Source organism: Canis lupus, chromosome 11 (assembly GCF_048164855.1).
Source record: "Canis lupus baileyi chromosome 11, mCanLup2.hap1, whole genome shotgun sequence".
Taxonomy (NCBI): Eukaryota; Metazoa; Chordata; class Mammalia; order Carnivora; family Canidae; genus Canis; species Canis lupus.
This window is the reverse complement of record NC_132848.1, coordinates 35,140,350-35,149,948: the sequence shown is the minus strand read 5'-3', so window position 1 is coordinate 35,149,948 and position 9,599 is coordinate 35,140,350.

Genomic DNA, 9,599 nt, shown 5'->3' with positions numbered 1-9,599 from the left:
CACACACACCTATACATATACACACTTGTGCACATGCACACACATGTGTGCATACGCAATGCACATGCATATATGCACATGTACACATGTGTGTGCATACACAATACACATGCGCACACAATACACATGTACACGTGTGTGCATAAACATAAGTACACACATATGCAGGTGCACACACACATACATACACGCATGAGTACACACACACACCCTCAAATACTGGGAGAACACAGTCACAATGCTCACACTGGCTTTCTCTGGACAGGAGGATTATAGGTGATTGTTTTTGTCTTTTGTTAATGCATTTCTAGATTTTCTATGATATTCACAACTTTAAAATATCTTTAGTATTCTTCCTGTTGTCAAAGAAATGCCAAGCCACAGGTGAAAAGGCAGAGTCAAAGGTGGGGGAGGCAGTTGTGAATATATTTGGGGGTCAGGGCTCTCCTTGTTTCCCCTGAAACCGCACCAGGAAGGGGGCCTCCGCTGCCTTTGTGAAGACCCCTCCCTGAGACCTCCTGTGGCCATCATGGAGCTCTGAGCCAGCTCTGCTTTATCACCAGGCTACCTTGACACCTTGAGCTTAGGAAAGGCCTGTGGGAGCCCTCCTGTGCCTCTGAAATGACCAGAAGTGTCACCAGCCCTCTGCCTGGGCACTTGTCCCTAGGAGCCTCCCCAGCCCCCTGCTTTCCAACTGTGGGGGGAGGCCCTGGATTCCCCAGGCAGATGAAATGACAAGTCAGGACAAGAAAGGCAAATGCCCCTTACCTGGGAGGAGGCAGGCCTGCAACACCCACAAGCCCTCATCGGAGTTGTGCAGTGAGGAATGTATGTTCCACGAACAGGATTTTCATTTCCCTATTCTCCTTGTCACCCACCCCACCCTACCCCCACGTGGGCTCCCTCCAGTCCTCTCTCAGGACCTGCCCTGAGACCCAAGACACTCTCAGGGAACAATAGCAAGTCAGATGGACAAGTATTGCTGCTCCTGGGCTTACTAACATTTTAAATAGAGAATTCTAGAAAGGCAAGCCTTTCATGGAGGCGTCTCAAGCAATGGTTGGGGCAGTCTGCTCAGAAGCAGAGGGTGTCACGCTGCCCTTGCACCAGATCCTAACCAACTCTCCACTGCTTTCAAAGTGGGGCCCACCTCGGTCAGCCAGGTCACTGGCCATGGCTGCCTCAGGGAAGAAGCTAATATTAGCCACAGGGATCCAGCAGCACTGGAGGGGGGAACCAGTCCTTGAGATGTGAAATTGGGTTGAAGTCAGTGAGCCCAGTCCTCTGGCTGCACCCCCAGCCCTGCGGAACCTCTGAGGTAGCCATAGTCAATAGCTTCTGTGGGCATAAACAGACCTCAGCCCAGATGTTTAAGAATCCTATGGTCTAAAAAGAAAAAAAAGAAAAAAAAGAAAAAGAAAAAAAAAGAATCCTATGGTCTGCACCTAGCTGTCTCCCCATCTGCTATGTGTTCTTAGGCAAAATACTAAGCCTCTCTGAACCTTGTGTCGTGGTTAGCAACATGAAGAGGTTGGATTGGGGGGCTCTAATCCAATAGGCTCCGATTCCCTCTTCTTCCCCCTCCTGCTCCCTCACCCAGACACACACACCCCAGTCTCAAACAACACATACCCAGACAAAGGCAGAGTTTGGGTCAAGTCAGTCCAGAGGCTTCTGGGACCTGTAGTAAGCCCGCAGCTCACATCGGCCAACTATGGTCAACTATCTTAGGGACTGAAAGAGCTTCTCCTCCCGGGTCAACCAAAGGTCCAGGCCTTGATACAAGGCCTGCCCCACACTCAGCTAGTTGAGTTGCCGCGCCTGCGTCCAGGATTAACCCAGGCTCCTCACTGAGTCTCCGGTTTCAAAACAAAACTTTGAAAGAGAGCTGTGTTCAATGGAAAATCCTGCAGTAACAAGGCCCCTGGGAGCATTCTGGGAAAGCCATCTGTCAAGCATCATCCGCACAACCTGTGGCTGGAACAGCCTTGCAGTGTCAATACCAATCAGAATCATCAAATCTTGTGTATTTAGACAGTGGTACTGACCCTTCGAAGCCCTTCTTCTGGGCTCCATTTGGCCTCATACAACTCTCCGGAGTAGGCAAAGCAAGAGATTTTCAAACAACCTAGTCCTGTGTCAGAGATGAGGAAACTGGAGCCCCCCAAAAAAGTAACAGAGGTGAAAAGAGAGACATTCAGAGCAGGAACTAAGTCCCCTGAGCAAAGTTCAATGAGTTTCCCCGCACCAGTGCATCCCCGATGCCACCTGCAGGTGGCTGCCTGGCTGGAGGCCGCCTCACAGCCATCAGGGCCCCACCACGATGGGAGACCCCAGGCTGGGAGGAGCACCAGAGCTCATGGACACCTGCTTGGGCTGGCCATTCCCCTGCAGCGTCTGCAGCTGCTGATGCAGTGAGAGAGCAGCAGTGGCACAGGCCACATGAAGGAGCCGCGTCCTTCTCACAGGCACTCCAGGACTAGTATGGCCACTCTGTAGGGTTTAGGGACACAGGACCCCTCTGCTTGAATTTTTAGGGTGTGTGGCAGTTCGGGCACCCCCAGGAAGCAGACTCCACGCTGGAGTTAGCACACAGGGGCTGCACCTATGGAAAAGTACACACGCGGCCTGAGGGAAGGGAGGAGCTGGGCTGTGACAGTCACAGCCAAGCCCTAGCCAACCCCTTGGGGGCCCCTGAAGCTGTGATGTCCTTTCGGGGTCTGTCCAAACAGGGGTGAGGGAGCCAGGCCTTTATACAAACGCAGAGACTCGTCATTGGGTACTGGCTGCCCCTGGGAAGGGCTGTGACCTTGGACCAGAAGACTCTAGGGCTAAGAGCAAGTGTCAGCAGGGGCTGATAGTAGAGGGTGGGCAGCAGTGGGAGTGAACCCTTAGGTCCTGACAGGTAATCTGAGTAGCACAGCAGCCCCTGTGAGGTGGGTGTGTGTTGAATTGTGCCCCTTCCTCCACACCAAAAATCCATATGTTGAAGTCCTAACCCCCAGCACCTCCAAACTTCTTTGGAAATAGAGCCATTGCAGATGTTCTGGTTCAGTTTCAATGAGGTAATACTAGATAGGGTGGGCTCCTAATCCCACATAGCAGGTGTCATATCACAAGAGGGGAGACTGAGACGTAGGAAGGCATACGGGGGACTCCATGAGAACGATGGCTGGGTGATGCTTCCACAAGCCCAGGGCTGACAGCAATGGCCAGCAATGCACCAGCAACAGAGAGGAGGCACGGAATGGCTCCGGCCTCACGGCTCCGAAGGAACCATCCTGCCCACACCTTCATCTCGGGTTCCAGCCTCCAGGCTGTGAGACGATGCACTCTGTGGTTCCGCCGTGGCCTCTGTGGTACTTTGTTATGGGAAAGGAACACAGAGATGTGGCCTTTCATCCACATGGTTCACAATGGTTCACCCCCATGTCTGCCCCCCAGCCAGTGGAAAAGGGACAAAAAGGGGGGAAGGCACATACATCTCCTCCCTCACCTCCCGTCATGTCCCACTGGCCACACAACTTGACCACATGGCCACTTTTGCTGCAAGGGAGGCTGGGAGGTAGAGTCTTTATTGTGGACAACCATGTGACCAGGTGAAAATTCTATCACCAAAGAGGAACGAGATCATGAATAAAATGAAGGGAATCCCTTTGAGGAGCTCAAGTGAACTTGGGGATGGCAGGTGGGAGCTGGGGGGAGGCAGACATAAGAAAAGCACTTCACTTAGTACCTTGCCAAGGAGGTCTCCAAGCAGGAAAGCCTACAGGATAGTGAGAGCAGGAAAGACATTCAGTTTCATTTTGCCTGAGAGCTGGGGAGGCTTCCAGGAGGAGGTGACACAGGCACAGACCCTAGGGGACAGAGAAGACATTCCCAACGCATGTTCAGTGGGCAGTGGACAAGGAGCTGTTCAGCCATGATCTCCTTTCGCCTTCAGAACAACCCTGCAAAGTAGCCATTCTTCTCTCTGTCCCATAGAGGAGGAATGGAGTGAAGTAGAGATTCAGTAACTGTGACTTGCCAAGGATCACGTGACTAGTAAGGGGCAGAGCAAAGACAAAAAAACTGGATTTTCTCATTGCAAGCAAAGGTTCTATTTGTAATCCAGATATGAGTTGGGAGCCCCAACCCTTGAGATCTACATAGGACTGCTGTTAGGAGGCTCAGACACAGTTAAGGACACAAATCCCATCCAATCTGCGGACACGTTCCCAGGACTCATCCATCCATGGTCTCCTGTCTCTGTTTCCAGGGTCCTGGGCCTTCTATATACTGTCTTGGTCCATTCTGGCGTCAAACTGGATTTAAACCCTTCACCTGCTTCCTACATCAGTAAGTGAAGTGTTTAGCTAGCAGAGATCGTGGGGAAGGTCAGGGCTCTCCTGCATGGCCACTTCCTGACTGACCCATGGCTCCCTGGGCTCTCTCTAATACCCTCCTCACCGAGCTCTCTTTCAAGTTCCACCACTTTCTTGGAAACGTTGGTGATCCAGGAACCCTTGGTTCAAACACCCCCTGATAGCTGGGCCCATAATTTACTTGCTGATGCTCGGCCTTGCCGCTGCCTTTCTTGCCCTGGTTGTTCTGTACACCCAGAGCTAGGTGTCTGCAGACCACATTTCCCAGGCTCCCTTGCCAGGGGCTTCCAGGTTGGTTCCACCAATGGGTGGTGCTTGTGGGAGATGGGCAGGCAGGTGGGAGGAACCTGTGAAGTCTCCTCTGGGCCTCTGATGGGGAGCTGCTGGGACTTAGCATAGTGACAGCAGCAGGTGGGTGATTCTGGATGCCAGTCACCCTGATGGAAGCAGCTTTGTTTCGGCAACCAGGGCTGAGGAGGCCCCCAACCCCACTCTGTCAACTGACCCAGACCTCACTGCAACAACACCCCCAACAGGGAGCGGCTCCTGTCCCAGGTGCACTAGAAGCCCTGGTACTTGAGTGTCCTCCCTTTTGTTCATCCTGCCCTCTTCCTCCTTCCCATTTTTGTATTTGCAGCCCTTCTAACATCTCTATAACCATACCCGGAATTAAACTCCCTCTGTTAGAAATACCTAGTGTGTTCTTTTTTTTTTTTTTTTCCTGACCAAGTGTCTTCAAACTCAACATACATTTTAAGATTTTTTTCACCTCTATTTTTCAGGAAAAGGGTGAAAACATATTCGGCTCTTTCCCTATGTCTCCAGTGAGTCACACTAAGATCTGTGTGCACGTTTCTCAGAAATATGTATTTTGTGTTATTGGTACAAATGGAACATATAGGACTTGGAATACTACCACAAATAATAATCATTCAATAACTGGGCCATTCTTGTGGTTTAATTTTAATTTTAAATTGCTAAGAAGGACCCATTAATGTCACTTTAATTGAAATTTTGGAGTTATGATCTAATATCATCCCTCTAATAATAGTTTGCCAAGGGCACTTTATAAAAATATCACCTCCCCCTTCAAAGTAGATATCCATTTGTAATCTGTCCCCACCCGAGCTGCGAGTCAGATCTTCAGTCAGATCAAAAAGGAATTCATGCTCCAAGGTGAGGACTGACAGTGGTCTGGCCATAGCCAAATGTTTGTCCAAGTTGATACAAAAGGGCAGGAGAACAATCTTTGAGTGGTTGCTACATCTCCTCTTGTCCAGAAGCTTCTCCTTTGTCACTCATTCTAAATGATTCAAATTTGGGCCCAGCCTAGATAAAGAAAGCGCCCTAGATTTTGATGAGTTCCTAATGCCCTTGGCATGTGCCCCAAGGGGTTCACCCCAATCAGTCTCTTCAATGATTTCACAAATAAAGAAGTTCTTTCCCCAAATGGAATTCTCTTATCACCTATCAATTTTCCTCAAGGTCTCACTATTGCTTTACCCAGGTAGGCTCCACTGCCTCAAGCAAAGCTCTCTAAAGGGATCTGTAAATGGCTCAGTGGCTGAAACCATGAACATCATAATCAATTTGGATTGCCCTGTGGTCAGTAAACACACATCCCTACTCACCTCCAAGGCTTTGATCATAGAGGCACAGCTCTGTTTGGATAAAGTCCTATTTTGTCAGTTATCTTGCAGAGAAGTTGGAAATTCAGTGCAGGCTGGAGGTCAGGGTACCTTTGATCAGGGGCCTGGTTGTCACTTGAGTTGGGTTGGAATTGAAGAGGAGAGGGTTGGAGAGCCAACAGACAAAGTCCCATGACGGGCTCAAAACATACTTTAAACTAGGACTCGGAGAGAGTCTGTATATAAATCAGAACCTACTGGCCCAAGGAAGCTTGAGAAGGAAACATGACCTTCTCCTGTTCTCATACATCTTTCAAATAATGGTGATTGAGTCTCTCATTCCTGAACACCCTGAGGAACCTCCTGGATCTGGCTCTTATTACCTATGTGTATTGGGCAAATGGCATAATCTTTGGAGCCTTGGCTTCTTCATATGTTAAAAAAAAAAATGGGGGTAATAATGCCTCCCTCCAAAGGGCTGCTATAAGGATGATATGAAATCATGGATCAAGGCGCAGTGTCTCACTTATAGAAGCACTGGACTAACAGTAATTTTAAAAATTCAATCAGGTCTTGGCAATATGCACACTGCCTGGTACTTAAAGGTCCATTAAATGCTCATTGGCCCCTTGGTCTGCGTCCCTATGGCCCCTCTCCAAGACCCCCGACCCACACTGGGCCAACTAATGGGTCTTGTCCATCTAAAATTTGTAAGTGGTAGAAGAAACTCTGATCTTTTCCTGTCGGTGCCTGAACCAAGATAACAGGTAAGAGCTGATGCGGTCATTCTGTGCCCTGCGTCCTGAGAAGCACCGAAAGCCTGTAGGAGGAGGGAAAGAGGAAAACAGGTGGAGTGGGAAGCAGGGATGAGAGGCCATTGCAGGGGGAGTGCGGGCTGGGGAGACCTGAAGACGGAGGTGAGAGGGAACATGCATTTGCTTTTCAGGAGACATACTAGGATGCCTCCCACTAATTCCCCTTTGTGCTTAATGATGCTGAGCCCAACCTAAGGCCTCCATCTGTTACTTCGGGGCTCTGCTTGGCTCTCCCATTCCTTCCCCATCCCTCTGGTTATGGGAATCCTGGTTCTTCCTTCTGCAGATGACAAGGTGAGACATAGAGAGCTCTGGTGTCTTATCAAGGGCACACGTGTGGTGAGCATCCTAGTCAGGACTCAAACCTTGATCAGTGGAATGAGCATGGATCCGGGAGTCAGAAGCCCTGTGGGGAAGGGGTAGAGCTGCCACCCACCTGCCACCTGACCCAATCCAGTTGCTCCATCACTGAGCATCCCACCTGCCTGTTTTGCAAAACTGGGAATCACGGTGTATCCTCCACTATACCCTCCAATATGGATGAAACACCCTACTGAAATCACTTTTAAACTGCAAGTCACTGTACGCATCCTAGCCATTATTTGTTCATCGATCTTCCTATATCTTTACCTGTCTCATTAGATCAGATTTTAGATGGGAACCTCGTCTACTTGAATGCCTCCCCGAGCACTTGGAAGTCTGTTGGCCCTTGATGATGTTAAATAACCCCAAGTTGAGAAATAGTAAACACATTTATTTTTCTAACACAGAGGATACAGATTTCATCGGGAAAATAAATATGTTAAGAAATTACTCAATGTCTTAACGCACGTTCCCAGCTGTTCTTTGGAAACACTGTGGATGGCATTTGGAGTGATTAACAAAGAAATAATTTATGTGAGTGTCTGTGGGTTGTTTCTTAAAGTAGCTATTAAAAACACAAGTGAATAGCATGTGTTTTTCCATTCTCTGGAAAGCAAGAAATATAGAGCTGTTTTTACCCAAACTTTTCCAAAGCAAAGCACCTTTTGTGATGGAAAATGTTGCCCTAAGGAGAGAATTTTTCAGAAAAATTCTGAGTAAAAGAAAACAGCACCAAACAGAAACCCTGTTGAATGAGAACTAGAGGCTTAGCAGGTCCGAGTCCATTTCCAGCCTGTGTCAATCAGCTGGCTCTCGCCAGCAGGAGCATTGAAGTCAGACAGACCCGGGTTCAAATCCAGTGGTGCTGCTGTTAGCTGAGCAGCCTGGGATATCTCATTACCTCTCGAAGCAGTAGTGTCCTCGTCTGTAAAGTAGGGATAAAGTACTTTCATCTCAGGCTTCTGGAAAGATTAAATGAGGTCACATCTTTAAAGTACCCACCATGTTGAAAACTGAATATTTTGTTATTTCTATAGATGTATAATCCCAATGAACAAATAACAGTACCCTGTAAGGCACCTCCTACGTCTAAAGACTATGCTCTTACTAGAATATTCTAGTCCTCAAAACTGAGATTTTAGGTCTCTCATCCTAGTATCTAACAGAATAGGGGTTGAGCATAGAAAAGTAAATTCTTTTTCTCATTTTTATGGTTCAGAATAACATCGGGTGCCTGGGTGGCTCAGTCAGCCGAGTGTTCGACTCTTGGTTTCAGCTCAGGTCATGATCTTGTAGTTGTGGGATCAAGTCCCACATTGGGCTTTGTGCTCAGTACTGAGTCTGCTTCAGATCCTCTGTCCCTGTCCCTCTCACTCTCTCTTTCTCAGATAAATAAATAAAATCTTAAAAAAAAAAATCAACATTGCCACATGTGAAAGAAAGATGGGGAGGAAACCCACCAACCCACTTGACACTGGCACCTACCATGCATGAGACAGGGAAGGTGGGGAGAAGGAGGAAGAAGAAGGGACTGAGAAAAAAGGAAAAAGAGACTCTCAGCTCTATCTGTAATCTTTACAATCTCATGCATATAAAGATACTTAAAGCAAATAAGATAAAGTGTTAGCACTAATTCAAGGTGGTAGGTACAGATGTTTGTTTTAATATTCTTTGTCCCCTTCTGTACTTTTCAGTATCAAAATAATTTCAACCTAAAAAAATTATCCACTATAATCCTAATAGGTTTTAATGTAAAGAATTTCACCTGTGTCCTGGCTGCCCTAACAGCTGAGGTCATTTATATCCTGGTGCTGCAGGTTTTTTGGTTTTTTTTTTTCTTGTCTTTACACATGGGCATAGATACTTTATGGAGCACAGTGTATAATCCATCTCCACTTATGGATCTGCAAGGAAAGCAGAGCAGCAGCCCCAGGGGAGATGTTTCATTGGGCAGGGGCAGAGAGCTGATTGTCCACGTTACAAGCAGTCGAGCACCTGCAGTCACAAGTGCAGGCAGCCTCGAGGAATTTTGGTGTTTTTACTAGCCTGGTCCTCAAATTTGCAAGTTCTGCACCCCAACCTACCATCACCCTGCTCTAGCTCATCATCACTTGCTTATCTGTCTGTTCAGGCCAGATGTCTGTAGTGAACCAACCTCTCTGTCCCTGGCCCTGAACTAGGCTCCAGGAAAGGGAAGGAGTCCAGCCAGGGGCTCCCCCTCCAATAACTCAGGGACAGATGTGAGAATCAGACAGGTAAGCAGCTCATAGGCAGTCCCACAGGATGATGGGCTGCAAGACAGAGAGGAGCAGGGTGGCAAGGGATGCCTCCCCAAGGGAAGTGATGACTGGAAGAAATCTTGAAGGAAAAGGGTTGGCTAACATTTCAAACCCTGGAGGTTACTTTACACTTTTAAGTCCAGATGTTTT